This window comes from Heterodontus francisci, chromosome 2 (genome assembly GCF_036365525.1).
Source record: "Heterodontus francisci isolate sHetFra1 chromosome 2, sHetFra1.hap1, whole genome shotgun sequence".
NCBI lineage: Eukaryota > Metazoa > Chordata > Chondrichthyes > Heterodontiformes > Heterodontidae > Heterodontus > Heterodontus francisci.
The window spans coordinates 29,469,924-29,492,522 of NC_090372.1; positions in this window are offsets into that span (position 1 = coordinate 29,469,924).

Here is a 22,599-nt window from a genome sequence, read left to right on the forward strand (position 1 = left end):
TAAACTTTCTATCATTCTATGACCCACCACCACCTGCCCCAATATTGTGGAGGGGGCGGGCTGTCTGTCCCCAGAAATGGAGTCAGCTGCCTGTGCCCAGGCGCTGGCGCCCTTTTTAAAGGGCAGCCAGCCCTGCTGGTCAATTTGAATTTTTAAAGATAAATCCCCTCAAAATGTATTCAATAAATTTCTAATGCCCCTGTCCCACCCCTCAATAACATTACATTTACTATTTGCCCTCCCCTCACCCAAAAACACTTATCTTTTAAATCTGACTTTCCTCCCTCCCCCAAGACTGCACAAAGTTTGAAGTTCACCCCTTCCCACCATCCCCTACACCTATTATGTTTATTTGATCCCGTTCCCCCCTCCAGCACTGAAAATACTAACTCCTCCCCCCTCTCCACCAGTGTCACCCTGGCCTTCCCTGGACGGGGAATTGAAGGCACGGGAGTGCCAGCTGTCACTCTGAAGATCGCGATGGGCCCAGAAGATTGAAGGTAAGTTCTTTTAAATTTATGCATGTTGTAATGACTGAGGCAGGTGTAGTGCACTGTGTTTTCTCATTCCACTTTTCCACAGGTCACAATATATATTTAAATGTCTACCCAGTTACCGATACAGCCAATCATATACTTTATTTTTTTATCCCAGAATACAATACACCAACCAGGTTTCTTTCAGAAACAACAAAATTATCAGCTCATTATGAAACACGACTTAGCCAGTAATGAAGCAAAGCATTAACACACAGATTGAAATATGAAAGTTCCTTTTTAAATTCCCAAATTACATTGACTCACACACTGGAAAAATACAGAAATTCTCTCTGCAGAGGTCTGTTACAAAAAAAAAAGACTACTTTGACCAAATACATGCAAATTCTTGATGAAATAAAGAGAAGATATGGAAGGATGTCAGTTGTCCCTTTTTTGGTTTGGCGTCCGGGTTTACAGAAATGGGTCACTGGGATCGTTTCAGAAGCAGTCTGTTCTAGAGATGTCAAGAATTATTTTAGTAGGCTTCCTGGGAGAAATGTGGCACCAGTGATTTCTGCCAGCACACACTTGAATCACAGGATTGTTCCTGTTTCTCAGGAGCTATACAGCACAAGGGATTTTAGCTCTCCCACATTGGATCTTTCCAGGATTTCTTCAAAGAGGTGGGAAAACACCAACACCAACTGATTTCAAACAGTTCACACCCAAATAAACTGAAAATAATGCCCAAACCCTAAACAGAGAATTGACCTCCTGACCTCCATAAAACTTGACATGTGGCTTCTCTGTAACCATTGATCCCCAGATCATCAAGGGTTCTATTGTTTACTGAGCCCAAAGCACATGGATTCCAGCACAGGTGGTATTCAAACCACATCTCAAGTGTCCTTTTGGTGAACTTGGTAAAAAAAAAGCCACATCCATGGATTTTCAGTTTTAACACAATTCCTCAAAAAAATAAAATATTAAAAAATGGAAACACTTTCATAATAATGTCATTATTTAAATTTTGAAATCCAGGTCCTGTCGCCCAGCCAGTGGGGCTGGGGTGCTGTCTTGGATTCACGCCGCCACTGGGAGGATTGAGCTGGGCCCTCCCAGCGTCGGCTCCATGGCGAACTACTGATGGCCCCATCTTTCACCCCAGCCACAGAGCCCAAAACCGAAGGCTTGGTAAAATCCAGCACTCTTCTAGCTGAGAATTGCTGCACTCTGAGCCTTGTTTCAGGTCTGTTTTGTTGTGGACTTCATGTATCGGCTTATGTTTACGCAGATCTCTAGCGTTCTCCTTGCTGCTGTTGCCTTGTTGCTGTGCCTGGTTGTTTGTGTCCTACTGTGACTTCTGGCTGTGTTTTTGGAGCCAGATTTCTTGCATAGGCGGACCCAGTGTCCTTTTGCACAGCACGCCTTGCACAGGTCTTGAAATGCAGGACAACTTCGCGGTGAGTGGGACAAACCACACTGAACACACCGCTTGTTTGCTTTTTGTGGCCTGGTTAATGTGCCAATATTGTCGGCTGCGCCTAGTGCTTGCAGATGCTGTTGTCCAGCTACAATGGCTCCATATTTCCTGCCATCTTCTAGCAGCGCATCAATGCTATCTGTGACCTTTCTTTTTCCCCAAGAGGTCTTTTTGAAATGCTTCAATAGGTGTTGAGACAATTGCCAGCTCCATTATTCGGTCCGACAACTCGGTTTCTGAAAAATCACATGCATTGCCCTTACTATTGCATCTACTGATGAATTGATCTATTACTTCCTGTTGCCTGTAGGACATCAATTCTAGGTGATGAATTCAAAAATTCACTCTTACCCGGAGCTGATCTTCTAGCACTTTCCATATCTTTGCGGGATCTTGCTGGTCCTCTTCAGACAAGCCAGAGGTATTGATTCTGTGTAACCCCTCATTTCCAACTGCTATCAGTATTTTCACAGCCTGGTTCTCTGGTTTGACAACTGCTCGGTCTGTCAAGCATACCTTCATTCTTTGTTTAAAAAATTTGAACTCGGTTAGGATATTAATGGCCTTCCAGTTCATGCTGGGAAATTTTATATCCATCTTTCTGCTGTCCTTTTTCTTTCTGCTCTGTATTTAAGTTTGTTCAGCTCTGTGTGTGCCTTCAGCACAGTACTTATTATGACTTCTATTTGTGGTTTGAAACTGGTTTTAAAACTTGTTCGATTAACTCTGCGCTGTTCCCCCTTTAAGAAATTCTCTTTTATTTAGACTAGCTGCTTTGATAGAGTAACAGGTGCTTGATAGTGTTCTCTGTTTATTTTGCTTTCAGCATTTCAGCTTGTATGTTTGAACAGCTGTTGGATAGGCAGTAAAAGGGTTTTCCTCTGCTTTTTTTTGCTAGAATGTATTTATGTTCTTCATGCTTGACTGGTTTATTGATTTTCTTCAGCTTTGGCTGCATCAATGGAGAGTCTGCGGTGTTTGGGGGTTTCCCATGCTTTTTTTTGATGCCTCCTGTAATGGCACCTTTAATCAGCCTGAGAGAGGAATTGGGTTTCCCCGTTTTCTATTCTCTCTACCACAGAGCCTTTTAAAAAATCAATTTTTTAAGCTTTAAAGATTTTTTTAAAACTGGGATTCCTTGATTTTCAGCATTATGACTCACCCGATCACAGGAATTGATTTGCACCCTATCGTTCAGTGCTCTGTCTCCCATAGCTGGAGATAAGTTTTTTCTTCTTTCCACTGATTGGACCAGAATTTCTTTTGAACTTTCTGTCTTTTGGCTGCAGGAAGGATTACTTTCACAGCTGTTTTATCCATGGTCTTCAAGCTTTCATCTTGTCTTTTCACCACTGCTGTCACCATTTCATGGGTTTCATTGTGTTATCTTAAGCAACACAATAAGGTGCATGGATTCCAGTTTGTTGAAGATCTCTGGAAGGTTTATTAACAGCTAAACTAGTATATGCAATACAGAGCAAACTATTTACAGAACCTTTGTCTAGGGTGTTACAGTTGTAGTGTGACTTTGGCTTCTAGTCACATGACTACATCCTGGTACTTAGCTCATTAGCATACTGGGTTCTTAAAGGGACAACATTGATTTGGAGATCATACATGTATGTTTATTACATAGGTGACAGCCTTTGCTGAGTGGTGGCATTTGAAGCTCTGGGCTGAAATTTATGGTGCCGCTACCATCATCAGTGGCAGACGTAAATAATGGCAGCTTGCACACGTGGGCTGCACTTCGCGGAGCCGCAGCAATAATAAACTCAGTGGCCATTTAAATGGCCGGGCGGACCATCAATTTGTTGACGTGGAGGGGTAGGGCGGTCCGTCCCCGGCAATGGCGTTAGCAGCCTTTGTGCAGGCGCTGACGCCATTTTTAAAAGGCTTTAAGCTCTTCCACTCAATTTAAATTTTTAAAGGAAGATGTTATGAAAATTTTAAAAACATTTAATATGCCCCTTTACCAGCCCCCAGTAGCTATGTAATTAACGACTTGTCCTCTCCCCCCAAAACACTTCCCCTGCCCACCTGACCTTCCCCCCCAATCAAAGTTCAGAAGCTTTAATATTTACCTTTTCCCACCATCCCTTAAACCTTATTAGTTTTAACCTGCTACCCCACCCCCCACCCCGCTCTCCTGCACTGAAAAACGTATCTGCTCCCCCCTCTCCACCCGTGTTCTGTCTCGGATCCCCAGACGGGGACCCAAAGTGCCAGCCATCGGCACCAATATCACTTGGGAACAGATGGCGGGAGAGGGTAGGTCATTTATTCAATAATTTGAATGAATTTAAATATTTAAAATTGGCTCCTGTTGCTGAGCGTCGGGTGGGGGGTGGGGGGGGGGGGGTGTTGGTGGGGTGGTGCTATGAGGCCTCGCTGCCTCAGGCAATATCGGGCTGGGCCTTCCAGGCGCAAGGCCCATAGCGGGCCTGTCCCGGAGGCATTTTCTGGCCACCCCCAGCTCCCCCCACCATGACCCCCGACATTGGGGTTCTGTAAAATTCAGCCCTCTAAATAAGAAGGTTGTAGGTTCAAGTCCCGCTCCATAGTCTTGTGCATGTAATCTAGCAAGATATTACTATTGCAGTTAAACTTAGCTCAGATGGGGTTAGTGACATCCCCATAACACAGTAACTGTTTGGGAATCTAGATTAAACCCAAAAGCCAAGACTTGACAAAGTGGCTAATACAATTGTGCTTTGCATGCTGTAAAACTTTAAGCCAATGGAGACTGTAGCACATTCCAGTGAGGAAACTGGATGTGATGTTAGAATGGCTTCTCCTACGGTGCACAGCTTTTTGGGCTTAAATGAATATGCAACGTGAATGCCATGGAATGAGAGTTCTGACAGAAGTAAGCCATTCAGCACATTGTGCCTTGGCTGTTTTTGTTTTGAAGAGCTATCCAAATAGTTGCACTCCGCTGCTCTTCCTCCATAGCCCTGCACATTTTTCCTTTTCAAATATATGTCCAATTCCCTTTTGAACATTAATGTTGTATTTGCTTCCACCTCCCTTTCAACCAGTGTAACAACTCACTGTATAATAACATTTCTTTTCATCTCCTCCCCACTTCTTTGGTTAATCTGTACAGACCTCAATTGGAAAACAGCTAGGGTGGCAGAGGCCAACGCCCTCCCCCCCACCCCCCAACCCACTTTTGAATCAGCCACTGAGAGTTGGAGAGGCTTCAGGGTTAGATATGATGCAAAAGGACTGTAAGAGAAAGGGTAGTACCAGTTAGTTTCAGGGATTGCTAGCCTGCAACAGGAATTTAAATTGTTGACAAGGGTAGAGTAACACACTTTGTTATTTTCCTTGTGCTATGAAATAGATTGAAATTTGTTTAAAAGATGATTGATTGTTCGTATATTACATGAAAAATAAACCAGTTTCTTGGTTTACAGTTGGTTTCATATCATTAGATTGGGAAGGCAGTGGCGTAGTGGTATTATCGCTGGACCAGAGGCCCAGGGTTTTCTCTGGGGACATGGGTTCGAATCCCATCACAGCAGAAGGTGGAATTTGAATTTAATTAATAAATCTGGAATTAAAAGCTAGTCTAATGATGGCCATGAAACCATTGTCGGTTGTTGTAAAAACCCATCTGGTTCACTAATGTCCTTTAGGGAAGGAAATCTGCTGTCCTTACATGGTCTGGCCGACATGTGACTCCAGACTCACAGCAATGTGGTTAACTCTTACATGCCCTCTGAAATGGCCTAGCAAGCCACTCAGTTGTATCTAACCACTACAAAGTCAATAAAAAGGAATGAAACTGGAAGGACCACCCGGCATCGACCTAGGCACCGGAAACGACAACGGCAAACCCAGCCCTGTCGACCCTGCAAAGTCCTCCTTACTAACATCTGGGGGCTTGTGACAAAGTTGGGAGAGCTGTCCCACAGACTAGTCAAGCAACAGCCTGACATAGTCATACTCACAGAATCATACCTTACAGACAATGTCCCAGACACTGCCATCACCATCCCCGGGTATGTCCTGTCCCACCGGCAGGACAGACGCACCAGAGGTGGTGGCACAGTGGTATACTGTAGGGAGGGAGTTGCCCTTGGAGTCCTCAACATCGACTCAGGACCCAATGAAGTCTCATGGCATCAGGTCAAACATGGTCAAGGTAACCTCCTACTGATTACCACCTACTGCCCTCCCTCAGCTGATGACTCAATACTCCTCCATGTTGAACACCACGTGGAGGAAGCACTGAGGGTGGCAAGGGCACAAAATGTACTCTGGGTGGGGGACTTCAATGTTCATCACCAAGAGTGGCTCGGTAGCACCACTACTGACCGAGCTGGCCGAGTCCTAAAGGACATAGCTGCTAGACTGGGTCTGCAGCAGGTGGTGAGGGAACCAACATGAGGGAAAAACATACTTGACCTCATCCTCACCAATCTGCCTGCCGCAGATGCACCTGTCCATGACTGTATTGGGAGGAGTGACCACCGCACAGTCCTTGTGGAGACGAAGTCCTGCCTTCACATTGAGGATACCGTCCATGTGTTGTGTGGCACTACCACCATGCTAAATGGGATAGATTTCGAACAAATCTAGCAATGCAAAACTGGGCATCCATGAGGCGCTGTGGGCCATCAGCAGCAGCAGAATTGTGCTCAACCACAATCTGTAACCTCATGGCCCGGCATATCCCCCACTCTACTATTACCATTAAGCCAGGAGACCAACCCTGGTTCAATGAAGAGTGCAGGAGGGCATGCCAGGAGCAGCACCAGGCATACCTCAAAATGAGGTGTCAACCTGGTGAAGCTACAACACAGGACTATCTGCGTGCCAAACTGCGTAAGCAGCATGCGATAGACAGAGCTAGGCAATCCCATAACCAATGGATCAGATCTAAGCTCTGCAGCCCTGCCAAATCCAGTCGTGAATGGTGGTGGGCAATTAAACAACTAACTGGAGGAGGTGGCTCCACAAATATCCCCATCCTCAATGATGGCGGAGCCCAGCACATCAGTGCAAAAGATAAGGCTGAAGCATTTGAAACAATCTTCAGCCAGAAGTGCCGAGTTGATGATCCATTTCGGCCTCCTCCTGAACTCCCCAGCATCACAGATGCCAGACTTCAGCCAATTTGATTCACTCCGCGTGATATCAAGAAACGACTGAAGGCACTGGACACTGCAAAAGCTATGGGCCCTGACAATATTCCAGCAATAGTACTGAAGACCTGTGCTCCAGAACTTGCCGCGCCCCTAGCCAAGTTGTTCCAGTACAGCTACAACACTGGCATCTACCCTGCAATGTGGAAAATTGCCCAGGTATGTCCTGTACACAAAAAGCAGGACAAGTCCAACCCGGCCAATTACCACCCCATCAGCTTACTCTCAATCATCAGTAAAGTGATGGAAGGTGTCATCAACAGTGCTATCAAGCGGCACTTGCTTAGCAATAACCCGCTCAGTGACGCTCAGTTTGGGTTCTGCCAGGGCCACTCAGCTCTTGACCTCATTACAGTCTTGGTTCAAACATGGACAAAAGAGCTGAACTCAAGAGCTGAGGTGAGAGTGACTGCCCTTGACATCAAGGCAGCATTTGACTGAGTATGGCATCAAGGAGCCCTAGCAAAACTGAGGTCAATGGGAATCAGGGGTAAACCCTCCGCTGGCTGGAGTCATACCTAGCGCAAAGGAAGATGGTCGTGGTTGTTGGAGGTCAATCATCTCAGTTCCAGGTCATCACTGCAGGAGTTCTTCAGGGTAGTGTCCTAGGCCCAACCATCTTCAGCTGCTTCATCAATGACCTACCTTCAATCATAAGGTCAGAAGTAGGGATGTTAGCTGATGATTGCACAATGTTCGGCACCATTCGTGACTCCTCAGATACTGAAGCAGTCCGTGTAAAAATGCAGCAAGACCTGGACAATATCCAGGCTTGGGCTGATAAGTGCCAAGTAACATTCGCGCTACACATGTGCCAGGCAATGACCATCTCCAAAAAGAGAGAATCTAACCATCTCCCCTTGACATTCAACGGCATTACCATCGCTGAATCCCCCACTATCAACATCCTAGGGGCTACCATTGACCAGAAACTGAACTGGAGTAGCCACATAAATACGGTGGCTACAAGAGCAGGTCAGAGGCTCAGAATACTGAGGCGAGTAACTCACCTCCTGACTCCCCAAAGCCTGTCCACAATCTACAAGGCACAAGTCAGGAGTGTGATGGAACGCTCTCCACTTGCCTGGATGGGTGTAGCCCCAACAACACTCAAGAAGCTCGACACCATCCAGGACAAAGCAGCCCGCTTGATTGGCACCCCATCTACAAACATTCACTCATTCCACCACCGACGCACAGTGGCAGCAGTGTGTACCATCTACAAGATGCACTGCAGCAATGCACCAAGGCACCTTAGACAGCAGCTTCCAAACTCGCGACCTCTACCAACTAGAAGGTCAAGGGCAGCAAATGCTTGGGAACACCACCACCTGCAAGTTCCCCTCCAAGGCACACACCATCCTGACTTGGAACTATATCGCCGTTCCTTCACTGTCGCTGGGTCAAAATCCTGGAACTCCCTTCCTAACAGCACTGTGTGTGTACCTACCCCAAATGGACTGCAGCGGTTCAAGAAAGCAGCTCACCACCACCTTCTCAAGGGCAATTAGGGAAGGGCAATAAATGCTGGTCTAGCCAGCGACGCCCACATCCCTGAATGAACAAAACTAGACCTGGAAATTCCTACAGGTCATTATTGCACTTACAAAAGCAAAATATTGCGGATGCTGGAAACCTGAAATAGAAATAGAAACTGCTGCAAACACTCAGCAGGTCTGGCAGCATCTGTGGAGAGGGAAAGAGTTAATGGGTGGAATTTTATCGGTGGGGGATGTCCCGACGTCAGGACCACACGCGAAACCGGGCCCACACGGGCGGGCAACAGACCGCATCGGCAATTGTCCCAGAGGCAGCCACTCATTTGGCTGCCACTGGGCTCACTGTCCAATTAAGGACGGTGGATGGTCTCTCCAAGCTGCTGGCCCAATCAGAGGGATGATAGCTCTGGAGTCTCAGCAGCACCACCGAGAGAGGTGGTCACTGTTGAGGCAGGCTGGAGAACATGGAGGTGCACTCGAGAAGGTAATTTAAATTAAAATATTAGGTGACCGAGGGCAGAGGCCCCACTGATTGGAGGGGAAACCTCTCCAGCAACAGTGTTGGGGCCGCGGGGGTCTCATTTGCTGACGACTGCCCCCTTCATGGGCCATCAAGCCCCTGGTTCCGATGCCCCCTCTCGGAAGCCACTGGGATGCCTCCTCCATGCAGCTGGTGGCCTCCCCACATGGCAGTTATGCCGGCAGCCTGGGAAAAGGGCCCTTAATTGGGCCGTTAATGATTCAAATTGGCTGCCTGCCTCTGTTCGATGGACAGCCGTTCTGACACTCAGCCCACCACAGAGAAACATCCCCAGTGGCGTGACTGTGTTGGAGAGCGGTCCCAATGCGGCTACCCGGATTTTTAACCAGCCCACCCACCTCCCAGCCCTGGGGCTGGTAAAATCCCAGTTTTAGGTCTGTGACCTATCATCTGATGAAAGGTCACAGACTGGAAATGTTAACTCTGTTTCCCTCTCCACAGATACTGCCAGACCTGCGGAGTATTTCCAACATTTTCTGTTTTTATTTCATTATTGCTCTTCCCTGACTATAACTAACTTGGAGAAAAATGTTTCTAAGGAGTTGTGTTACAGTGGGGGCAGGGACACAACATCTAAAAGAGTTCAGTTGCCAACTCATGTCTGGTACCCCAAATCTGCTACACACTTTGTCCGCTCTCCTCGGAAATGTTCTCCTTAGATCAAGGAAGATTAATCGGAGATATAATAGCAGCACTCAAAATGGATAGAGTAGATAAAGAGAAACAGTTTCCGCTGTGGTAGGGTTGCTGACCAGAGGATGCAGGTTTCAGGTATTGGCAACAGAATTGAGGGGGTGGGGTGGGAAATGAAGAACTTTTTTTTATGCAGTGAGTGATTATGATCTGGAATGACCTACCTGAAAGGATGGTGGAAGCATATTCAACTTTCAAAGGGGAATTTGATATATATTTGAGCACGAGGAATTTGCAGGGTTATGGGGAAAGAGCAAGCATGCAAGACCAATGGGATAGCTCTTCCTATGAGCCAGTACAAGCACGATGAGCCAAATGGCCACCTTCTGTCTGTCACCTCTGACTTTCAGCACTCCCTCAGTACTGCATTGGGAGTGTCAGCCTAGATTATGTGCTCAATTTGCTGGAACCAGCATTGTTGTTGAGATTACTGAACTTCTTACCCTTTCCTGCATTTACATTGGACTGGGCTGTGACTGGCAGTCATTTTTTTTATGATGGATCTGTAACACAGGCTGATATCCCATGGGTTTGGTTCCGCTAACAAATCAAACATTTCTATCAGCAGGGCTTCCCATTGGGGTCCCCGCAACAGTTCTCCTCCTGAGCTCCTGACATTGATTCACTTTGCCCAAACTCGAGTTGCAACATCCTGATTCCATGGGTTAATATATTCTGCCTGGTTTGAAGAATTGAACTCCAAACGTCTCCCAGCTAGTCTTTGCAATGATTAATATCCTCTTCCTGCCAAATTAATTACCAAGCCTACAGCAAAATGAACAGAGATTAAATACATCTACCAGGCTTAAATTAACACAAAGGTTAAAATTAAAAAAAAATTTCAACAAAGGCTCTGTGACAACTCCCACAATTGACAGTTAGATATTAAATCTGCAGAACTGAGTTTCAAAACAACCATTCAATAGGATGTATTTACCATACTCCACCATGCTAAGCAGGTTACATAAGATTATTGATGCCTCAGACCTTAAACCTTAAAATGTTTGATGAATGAATTGTTATATTTCAGTCTGCATTGGCTTAGTATTTTCACTAAATATTAAACCTCTGTTTTATAAAGAAAGGTTTTACAAATTCAACAAAAAAATGTCTTTTCTGTAAACAAAGACAAAAAATGTATCCCTTATTAAGCATTAATCACGGAATATATTTAATATAAAAAATAAATCTGCAAAATTAGTCTATGTATGACAAAGCAAAATCCTCCCTTCCTTGATTCCTTGGGGTTATTTTTAAACTTTGGGCGAGGGTATATAATGGGTGCTATTGAATTAACTGCCCTTTATGCACCACATCCAATTTCCCTATCCATTGTTGTCAATGGAAGGAAAAATCGCCCAGCGTTTTTTATAATGGGTGGCCAACTTGCCATCATTTAGTTTACACACTTGCCTGAAGTTAAAACTAACCACCTCCTTGAATCTAACAAGGAGACAATTTGCTGTTCACTTCTTCTTTGTCTGTGGAAAGATCACTTGGTCTGAGTAAAAGCAGGACAAATCCAATCCGTCCAATTACCGTCCCATCAGTCTGCTCTCAATCCACAGCAAAGTGATGGAAGGGGTGGTGAACAGTGCTATCAGGTGCCACTTACTCACCAATAAACCTACTCACCGATGTTCAATTTGGGTTCCGCCAGAACCGTCTGCTCCAGATGTCATTACAGACTTGGTCCAAACATGGGACAATGAGCTGAACTGCAGAGGTGAGCTGAGAATGACTGCCCTTGACATCAAGGCAGAGTTTGACCAAATGTGACATCAAGGAGCCCTGATAAAATTGAAGTCAATGGGAATCAGGGGGAAAACACTCAAAGGCTGGATTCATGCCTAGCACAAAGTGAAATGGTTGTGGTGTTGCAGGCCAATCACCTCAGCTCCAGGACATCACTGCAGGAGTTCCTCAGGGCAGGGTCCTAGGCCCAATCATCTTTAGCTGCTTCATCAATGACTTTCTCTCCATCATAAGATCAGAAGCAAGGATGTTCACTGATGATTGCACATTGTTCAGTTCATTCACAACTCCTAAGATAATGAAGTGGTCCTTGTCCGCATGCAGGGAAACCTGGAAACCATTCAGGCTTGGGCTGATAACTGGCAAGTATCTTTCACACCACACAAGTGCCAGGCAATGACAGTCTCCAACAAAAGGGAGTCTAGCCACTTGTCCTTGACATTAACCAGCATTACCATTGATTTTGTGTTTCGACATCAGAAGTTGATATTGCTCATGATCATTACATCAAAGCACATCTGATGAGACTAGCAGAAAGATTGGAATTGGTAGTGAGGCATCAAAGTAATAGGTGGGTCAAGGATGTGAATGCTTTGGAGGCGGTTCAGAGGAGGTTTACTAGATTGATACCTGGAATGAGCGGGTTGTCTTATGAGGAAAGGTTGGACAGACTGGGCTTGTTTTCACTGGAGTTTAGAAGAGTGAGGGGAGACTTGATTGAAGTGTATAAGATCCTGAAGGGTCTTGACAAGGTGGATGTGAAAAGGATGTTTCTCCAGAACAAGGGGGCACTGCTTTAAAAATAGTGGTCTCCCTTTTACGACAAAGACGATGAGAAATTTTTCACTCACAGGGTTGTGCAACTTTGGAATTCTTTGCCTCAGAAGGTGGTGGAGGCGGGCTCACTGAATATTTTTAAGGCGGAGATAGATAGATTTTTGTTAGGCAAGGGAATCAAAGATTATCAGGGGTAGTTGGGAGTGTGGAATTCGAGACAGAAACAGATCTGCCATGATCTTATTGGATAGCGGAGCAGGCTCGACGGGCCGAATGGCCTACTTCCACTCCTAATTTGTATGTTCGTATACTGTTAAATAATGCTCCAGAAGTTGCCAGTAGCACACTTACCCCCAGGTGATACCAAGGCAAAAAGGATTGAATTATGAGCAAAGATTGCACAGACATGGCTTGTACCATTGAGTACAGAAGATTGGGAGGTAATTTATTTGAGGTGTTTGAGATGATTCAAGGATTTGATAGGATAGGTAGGGAGAAATTATTTCCTTTGATGCGGAACAGAACAGAGGCATAACCTTAAAATTACAGCTAGGTTATTCAGGGTGATGTCAGGAAGTACTGTTTCACAATAAGGGTAGTAGAAGTCTGGAATTGTCTCCCTCAATAAGCTGTTGAAGCTAAGGGAATTGAAATTTTCACAATTTAGACTGATAGGTATTAGGCAAGGATAATAAGGGTTACAGAACCAAGATGGATAAAGTTAAGGTACAGATAGATCAGTCATAATCTACTACTTCTGTTCTTTTATTGCTACCATCCACATGATAGGGAATGCACATGAGGGGCTGAATTTAGTGCAGCTGTTTGGGGTGGGAATAGTGGCATGGGGAGCCGGAGAATCACAGCAGACGTGTCCGCTTGGAAATCTGACGTCATGACATCAGTTCTGGATTTAGTCAGTGGTGGGAAAGCACGAAGGCAGCCTTGCCGCCCCAATGCAATGGGAATGCAATTTAAAGTTTTGAAGACTTAGTTTTAATACACTAACATCTAATTCATCGCGATTAAATGGAGGACCTGGAATTAAGTGGATGACTGGCGGCCCATACATGCCTTTGGATTCCCGGCCGTTGAAAGCTGGTGGCACTGAGGTGAGGCCTCAGTGCCATGACGGGTATGCAGCCATGATCAGCACTGCATAGGGGAAGAGTGGGGGAGCAGAGGTCATTGTTGGCCTATAGTGCTGTATGGTCTGCATGGTGAGTGTTCTGGTCTTGGATGGTCTGCAAGGGAAGGTCGTGATATCCGATGGTATATAAAGGTTGTTGTGGTCTTGGGTGGGACGACCGGCTGAGCAGGGTCTCAAGTGGGAGTACTGGCTGAGCAGGGTCTCGCGTAGTCTGCAAATGGGGTGGGGGGGGTGGGGGACTTGGTTTTAAGTGACTGTAATGGGTGTCCAAACAGTTGTGTGAGAGGGTTGGGTGCCCATACTGCTGGATGAGATGGTTGGCGATAAGCAAGAATGTGCACTGAGGGCCATCAGGGAGTCTGCTGGGAGAAGTAGCAAAGGCAGGGTCATCTCTGCATCGACAGCGCTCTGGGCATCTCATACGCCCTGTCTTTTTGGACCCCCGTGGCATAATGCAGTGCCTCAAGGGAGGGAGGGCCAAGAGGCAACTGCGGCTGCTCGTGAAGCTCCACAATTAAATCAGCAACAGTCAGCCATGCCAATAAGGGCCCACCCATGCCAAAGAGCATACCAGACCCGGTGCAGCTAGCTCCAAATGTCCGAGCAGCATTGTCAGTGAAGACTGCACTTCTCCAGGGAGGCAGTCACCGAATATGCACCCTGCTGCAGGACGAATTGCAACCTTTGGGATGTGGTGGTCACCCTATGTTATAATTAGGTATTGGGCTGTAAAAGTATACTCCAGACCACAGGAAATGAAGGGAGAAAATTCTGAAATGAGGAATCAGTGGCCCAATGCGTTCCTGCCTCTGGACGATCTTGCTGGAGGCGGGTCATCTTCGGCAACGGCTATCCTCCCGGTTACAGAAAGTAACCAATTTGAATAATGAAGTGACCAATTGTGGGCAGATTGGGACACTGCCAGGACGAGGCCTCCTGTGACCCCTCCATTCTGGAGCTGCAGGGATCAGCTGCTGCTGCAAGCCATCCTGGCAGCTGTGGCCAGGTTTTTTTTTTTGAGATGTTTTCAGAGGATGCCTCAAGATGGATGAGCTGCCTTCTTTCCAAAGCTGCAGGCCCTCTGATTAAATCTGCAGCCTCAGGAACCTGCTCACCATCCTTAAGTGTATGGTGCTCCTGGAGGCGGCCTCTTAATTGGCTGCCTCCAGGAAGATCTCGCAGGTGCTGCCATCAAGTCCGGGGTCATGACCCAGAAATGTTCCTGCTCCGCGATTATTCTTAAAGGGGATAAAATCCTGCCCAAAAGGTCTGCTTATGGGAGTAGCCACTGGCACAAACTTGAAGAATATCTAGTGCAGACCTAATGTCTTGTAACAGGCTCATCAAGTCCTTATCAATAGAAATAATATTTGACTTTCTCCTTAAAGACAGAGTTGCCTATTGCATGCACACAGTCATCTGTACCACTTGCATTGAATGAGGTTGGAAATGCATATACAAACTGCACCACCATTTCCATCAAAATATGATCTCAAAAGATGTGTGATTAACCCATGCCTGTTGAGTGGAATACAGGCAGCATGCTAACTTCATGCTGCCTGCTCATTCTGATGATTTCTGCATGCAGCTCCCCACACTGTTCATGGCTGCATGCATCAGAAAGGGCCCAGTATCATTACTAACTGGCACAACTTAAAGCTGGTCTGGACTACGTAAAGCTAGCCTGCACCTCTTAAACAGGAGATGTATTGTGGTATTCCGGAAAACCCCACCAGATACTGCAGGGAGAACAAAAAATACTGACAGAAAACATCATTTGGGTAGGTGGTGGCATAGTGGTATTGTCACTGGACCATTAACCCAGAGACTAAGGGTTAATAATGATGACCATGAAACCATTGTCGATTCTTGTAAAAACCCATCTGGTTCACTAATGTCCTTTAGGGAATGAAGTCTGCTGTCCTTACCTGGTCTGGCATACATGTGGCTCCAGACCCAGAGCAATGTGGTTGACTCTTAAATGCCCTCTGAAATGGCCTAGCAAGCCACTCAGTTGTATCTAACCGCTACAAAGTCAATAAGTAATGAAAATGGACAATCCGACATTGACCTAGGCACCAGAAATGACAATGGAAAATTAAGACCTGTCGACCCTGCAAAGTTCTCCTTACTAACGTCTGGGGGCTTGTGCCAAAGTTGGGAGAGCTGTCCCACAGACTAGACAAGCAACAGACATAGCCATACTCACCGAATCATACCTTACAATGTCCCAGACACTGCCATCACCATCCCCGGTATGTCCTGTCCCTCTGCCCGGACAGACCCAGCAGATGTGGCGGCACAGTGGTATACAGTCGGGAGGGAGTTGCCCTTGGAGTCCTCAACATCGACTCAGGACCCAATGAAGTCTCATGGCAGCAGGTCAAACATGGGCAAGGAAACATCCTGCTGATGACCACTTACTGCCCCCCCTCAGCTGATGAATCAGTATTCCTCCATGTTGAACAGCACTTGGAGAAAGCACTGAAGGTGGCAAGGGCACAGAATGTACTCTGGGTGGGGGACTTCAATGTCCATCACCAAGAGTGGCTCGGTAGCACCACCACTGACCGAGCTGGCCAAGTCCCAAAGGACATAGCTGCTAGATTGGGTCTGTGGCAAGTGGTGAGGGAACCACTAAGAGGGAAAAATATACTTGACCTCATCCTCACCAATCTGCCTGCCGCAGATGCATCTGTCCATGAGGGTATTGGTAAGAGTGACCACCACACAGTCCTTGTGGAGACAAAATGCCATCTTTACATTGAGGATACCCTCCATCGTGTTGTGTAGCATGATCACCGTGCTAAATGGGATAGATTTTGAACAGATCTAGCAATGCAAAACTGGGCATGCATGAGGCACTGTAGGCCATCAGCAGCAGAATTGTACTCAACCACAATCTGGGATCAACCCTGGTTCAATGAAGAGTGCAGGAGGGCATACCAGGAGCAGCACCAGCCAAACCTCAAAATGAGGTGTCAACCTGGTGAAGCTGCTACCCAGGACTATCTGCGTGCCAAACAGTGTAAACAGCATGCGACAGACAGCTAAGCAATCCCACAACCAACAGATTAGATCAAAGCTCTGCAGTCCTGCCACATCCAGTCGTGTATGGTGGTGGACAATTTAAACAACTAACTGGAGGAGGTGGCTGCACAAATATCCCCATTCTCAATGGTGGGGGAGCCCTGGACATCAGTGCGAAAGATAAGGCTGAAGCATTTGCAACAATCTTCAGTCTGAAGTGCTGAGTGGATGATCCATCTTGGCCTCCTCCTGAAGTCCCCAGCATCACAGATGCTAGCCTTCAGCCAATTCGATTCACTTCATGTGACATCAAGAAACAACTGAAGACACTGGATACTGCAAAGGCTATGGACCCTGACAACATTCCGTCAATAGTACTGAAAACCTGTGCTCCAGAACTCGCCATGCTCCTAGACAAGCTGGTTCCAGTAAAGCTACAACACTGGCATTTATCTGACAATGTGGAAAATTGCCTAGGTATGTCCTGTACACAAAAAGCAAGACAAGTCCAACCCGGCCAATTACTGCCCCATCAGTCTACTCTCAATCATCAGCAAAGTAATGGAAGGTGTCGTCAACAGTGCGATCAAGTGGCACTTGCTGAGCATTAACCTGCTCAGTGATGCTCAGTTTGGGTTCCATCAGGGCCACTCAGCTCCTGACCTCATTATAGCCTTGGTTCAAACATGGACAAAAGAGCTGAACTCCAGAGGTCAGGTGAGAGTGACTGCCCTTGACATCGAGTATGGCATCAAGGAGCCCCAGCAAAACTGGAGTCAATGGGAATCGGGGGAAAACTCTCCACTTGTTGGAATCATACCTAGCGCAAAGGAAGATGATTGTGGTTGTTGGAGGTCAATCATCTCAGCTCCAGGACATCACTGCAGGAGTTCCTCAGGGTAGTGTCCTAGGCCCAACCATCTTCAGCTGTTTCATCAATGACCTTCCTTCAATAAGGTCAGAAATGGAGATGTTCGCTGATGATTGCACAATGTTCAGCACCATTTGCGACTCCTCAGATACTGAAGCAGTCCATGTAGAAATGCAGCAAGACCTTGACAATATCCAGGCTTGGGCTGATAAGTGGCAATTAACATTTGCGCCACACAAGTGCCAGGCAATGACCATCTCCAACAAGAGAGAATCTATCCATCTCCCCTTGACAGTCAATGGCATTATGAACACTGAATTCCCCACTATCAACATCTTGGGGGTTACCATTGACCAGAAACTGAACTGGAGTAGCCATTTAGATACCGTGGTGACAAGAGCAGGTCAAAGGCTAGGAATCCTGAGGTGAGTAACTCACCTCCTGACTCCCCAAAACTTGTCCACCATCTACAAGGCATAAGTCAGGAGTGTGATGGAATACTCTCCACTTGCCTGGATAGGTGAAGCTCCAACAATACTCAAGGAGCTCAACACCATCCAGGACAAAGCAGCCCGCTTGATTGGCACCCCATTCACTCCCTCCACCACCGATGAACAGTGGCAGCAGTGTGAACCATCTACAAGATGCACTGCAGCAACGCACCAAGGCTCCTTCGACAGAACCTTCCAAACCTGCACCCTCTACCACCTAGAAAGACAAGGGCTGAAATGCATGGGAACACCACCACCTACAAGTTCCCCTTCAAGCCACACACCATCCTGACTTGAAACTATATGGCCGTTCCTTCACTGTCGCTGGGTCAAAATCCTGGAACTCCCTTCCTAACAGCACTGTGGGTGTACCTACCCCACATGGACTGCAGCGGTTCAGGAAAGCAGCTCACCACCATCTTTTCAAGGGCAATTAGGGATTGGCAAAAAATGCTGGCCTAGTCAGCAATGCCCACATCCCCTGAACGAATAAAAAAAATCATTGTTCCTGCGTCTTACAGATTTACTTGTACCATAGTTGTTGCTAATTAAAGATAGCTCTACTCAGGTCAGGAATTGCATAATCAATGTACAGTAGAGCTTTCTTTACTTAGCAACAATAATTTCCCTTCATCCCAATCTCATATGGACAGCCGTTTTTGCACCAATATGAATGTATTCTTTCCACATCAAACAGCTCTCTGTGCTCTGGCAAACAGCAATGAAATAAATGACCAGTTAATCTGTTTTTGGAAGTGTTTGTTTGCCAGACCAGAGGGATAGCTCCTGTGCTATTTTTTGAATCATGTCATGGGATCTTTAGGGGGTTAAATTCGTTAGCCATCAAAAGCCAATTGGCAAAATGAATTCAAAATTGGCTTAGTGGAAGGAGGCAGAGGGTGAAGGTAGAGGGTTGTTTTTGCGAATGGAGGCCTGTGACCAGTGTGGTACCACAGGGATCAGTGCTGGGACCCTAACTGTTTTTTTTAATTCATTCATGGGATGTGGGCATCGCTGGCCAGGCCAGTATTTCTTGCCCATCCCTAATTGCCCTTGAGAAGGTGGTGGTGAGCTGCCTTCTGGAACCGCTGCAGTCCAGGTGAGGTAGGTACACCCACAGTGCTGTTAGGGAGAGAGTTCCAGGATTTTGACCCAGCGACAGTGAAGGAACAGCCATATAGTTCCAAGTCAGGATGGTGTGTGACTTGGACAGAAACTGCAGGTGGTGGTGTTCTCATGCATCTGCTCCTTTTGTCCTTCTTGGTGGTAGAGGTTGTGGGTTTGGAAGGTGCTGCCTAAGGAGCCTTGGTGCATTGTTGCAGTGCATCTTGTAGATGGTACACACTGCTGCCACTGTGCTTGAGTGGTTGAGGGAGTGAATGTTTGTGGATGGTATGCCAATCAAGCGGGCTGCTTTGTTCTGGATGGTGTCGAGCTTCATGAGTGTTGTTGGAGCTGCACCCATCCAGGCAAGTGGAGAGTATTCCATCACACTCCTGACTTGTGCCTTGTAGATGGTGGACAGGCTTTGGGGAGTCAGGAGGTGAGATACTCGCCGCAGGATTCCTAGCCTCTGACCTGCTCTTGTAGCCACGGTATTTATATGGCTACTCCAATTCAGTTTCTGGTCAATGGTAGCCCCTAGGATGTTGATAGTGGGGAATTCAGCGATGGTAATGCCGTTGAATGTCAAGGGGAGATGGTTAGATTCTCTCTTGTTGGAGATGTTCATTGCCTGGCACTTGTGTGGCGCAAATGTTACTTGCCACTTATCAGCCCAAGCCTGGATATTGTCAAGGTCGTGCTGCATTTCTACACGGACTGCTTCAGTATTTGAGGAGTCACGAATGGTGCTGAACATTGTGCAATCATCAGCCAACATCCCCACTTCTGACCTTATGATTGAAGGAAGGTCATTGATGAAGCAGCTGAAGATGGTTGGGCCTAGGACACTACCCTGAGGAACTCCTGCAGTGATGTCCTGGAGTTCAGATGATTGACCTCCAACAACCACAGCCATCTTCCTTTGCACGAGGTATGTCTCCAACAAGTGGAGAGTTTTCCCCCTGATTCCCATTGACTCCTGTTTTGCTTGGGCTCCTTGATGCCATACTCGGTTAAATGCTGCCTTGATGTCAAGGGCAGTCACTCTCACCTCACCTCTTGAGTTCAGCTCATTAATGATTTAGACGTGAATATAGGAAGTATGATCAGTAAGTTCGCAGATGACATGAAAATTGGTGGTGTCGTAAATAGTGAGGAGGAAGGCCTTAGATTACAGGACAATATAGATGGGCTGGTAGGATGGGTGGAGCTGTGGCAAATGGACTTTAATCCTGAGAAGTGTGAGGTGATGCATTTGGAAGGACTAACAAGGCAATGGAATACACAATGAATGGTAGGGCCCTAGGGAGTACAAAGGGTCAGAGGGACTTTGGAGTGCTTGTCCATAGATCACTGAAGGCAGCAGCACAGGTAGATAAGATGGTTAGGAAGGCATACGGGATACTTGCCTTTATTAGCCGAGGCATAGAATATAAGAGCAGGGAGGTTATGATGGAGCTGTATATGACGCTGGTTAGGCCACAGCTGGAGTACTGTGTACAGTTCTGGTCACCACACTATAGGAAGGATGTGAGTGCAATGGAGAGGATGCAGAGGAGATTCACCAGGATGTTGCCTGGGCTGGAGCATTTCAGTTATGAAGAGAGACTGGATAGGCTGGGGTTGTTTTCCTTGGAGTGGAGACAGCTGAGGGGGGACCTGATTGAGGTATATAAAATTATGAGGGGCCTTGATAGGATAGATAGGAGGAAACTTTTTCCCTTGGCGGAAAGGTGAACAACTAGGGGGCATAGATTTAAGGTAAGGGGCAGGAGATTTAGAGGGGAGTTGAGGAAAAGTTTTTCCACCCAGAGGGTGGTTGGAATCTGGAACACACTGCCCGAAGGGGTGGTAGAGGCAGGAACACTCACGACATTTAAGAAGTATTTAGGTGAGCACTTGAAATGCCATAACATACAAGGCTGTGGGCCAAGTGCGGGGAAGTGGGATTAGTTTTGGACAGGTGCTTGATGGTCGGCGCAGGCGCATTGGGCCGAAGGGCCTGTTTCTGTGTTGTAAAACTCTATGACTCTATGACTTCCCTCTCTCTTGCAGGAGAAGGTGGTGCACAACCAGAGGAGATACCCAGAGAGGGAGAGGCGCCCTTGCATATTTTGACCCCCATGGAGGAGATGGTGCTTGCATTGTGTAGAGGAGTAATTCTGAGACCATGGGCAGTGGCAGTGCTGAATCCATTGAAGATGATGGTATTCTCATACTTAAGCCTCCTTCTCACATCTTACTTCCCCTTCATGGTACCATCTCTTCTGACGTATAAGATGTGGATGGTGTAAGTATGGATTTCTTACTTTCTCCTCTCCCATCACCACAGCCCTTCCCTCATTCCTTTTTTTTCCAGATACCCAGAAATGCAACCTGCCCAGGCAGTGGAGAAAAAGCAAGAAGACAGTTCTTGGTGAAGGTGAAGACACACCTCACTCGATTCCACAGGCATAGTCACTGGCTCAGATATGAACTCTGTGCATAATTTAGAGGATAGGGTAGATGGATGTAGTGAGACACTGGGCACAAATGTGCTGCAGCCAGGGCAGGGGAAAAGGAGAGCGCAGGTGACAGCTCACCAGAACATGGAATGGATGGCCACCTTCATCAGTAGGCTTGTGGAACCAAATATGATGCAAAGTCTGATGGTCTCAGCTTTAAAGGCTTGCTCGGGTCTGGAAAAAAAAACGACCTGAACCCGACAGAACCACATCGGACGTGAGCCCGACCCGGCCCGAGTCCTTCCATTTTTTCCTGCGCCCAACCCGCACCCGACCCGACTCCAACCCGACCCAACCATAGTGGACTCACTGTACGTACCACTTTTGGAATGATGGAATGGAAGGAAGCTACATTGCTGCAGCATGAGTGCGATGACGTCATAGAGAAGCTCACTGCGCAGACTCAGAATCTGTGGAGTATATGGAGTACTGTGTGTGTCCGTCCCAGACCCGGACCGACCTGACCTGAGTCCGAAAACCGGACCCGGAAGAGCGACCCGACCCGACCCGAGCCCGACACCTGTCGTAGGGTCCTGTTGGGTTCGGGTCATGTAGCAGGCCTTTACTCAGCTTCCATTGCAGGACAAGTAGCAGCCACCTAATGTCTGAGTGCTACAGTAGAAGCTCAGACTACTGCCATCGTGGCTGTGGATATCAGTGTTCAAAGGGACTTGCAGGCTGTCACTGCAGTCCAACAAATTACTAGTCTTTCTGAAGTGCTCCACCGGGGTAGTAGCAGTGACTTAATGGAGTATGAACCAGCTGTCCTCTCTCTAGTAGACCAGCGTCATGCTTGCACCCCTGCTTCTCTGCCAGTGCCCTTACCCTTGGTCTTGCTTGTCAGCCTGGCAGCCCAAACTGTTCCAGTCCAGGCCGAAATGATACAGTCTGAAGCTGCTTGAGGTCACCCTCCAAGCTCATCCGCAGTCCACTGCACTGAAAGTCAGCCTTTCACCAGCCATGCTGCAGCCGCTGGGATAGCACCTCATAGGGGCACTCAGACAGGCAAAATCACAAAGAGGCACTCAGGGAATGCATAAGGGAAATTATATTTGTATGCAATAGG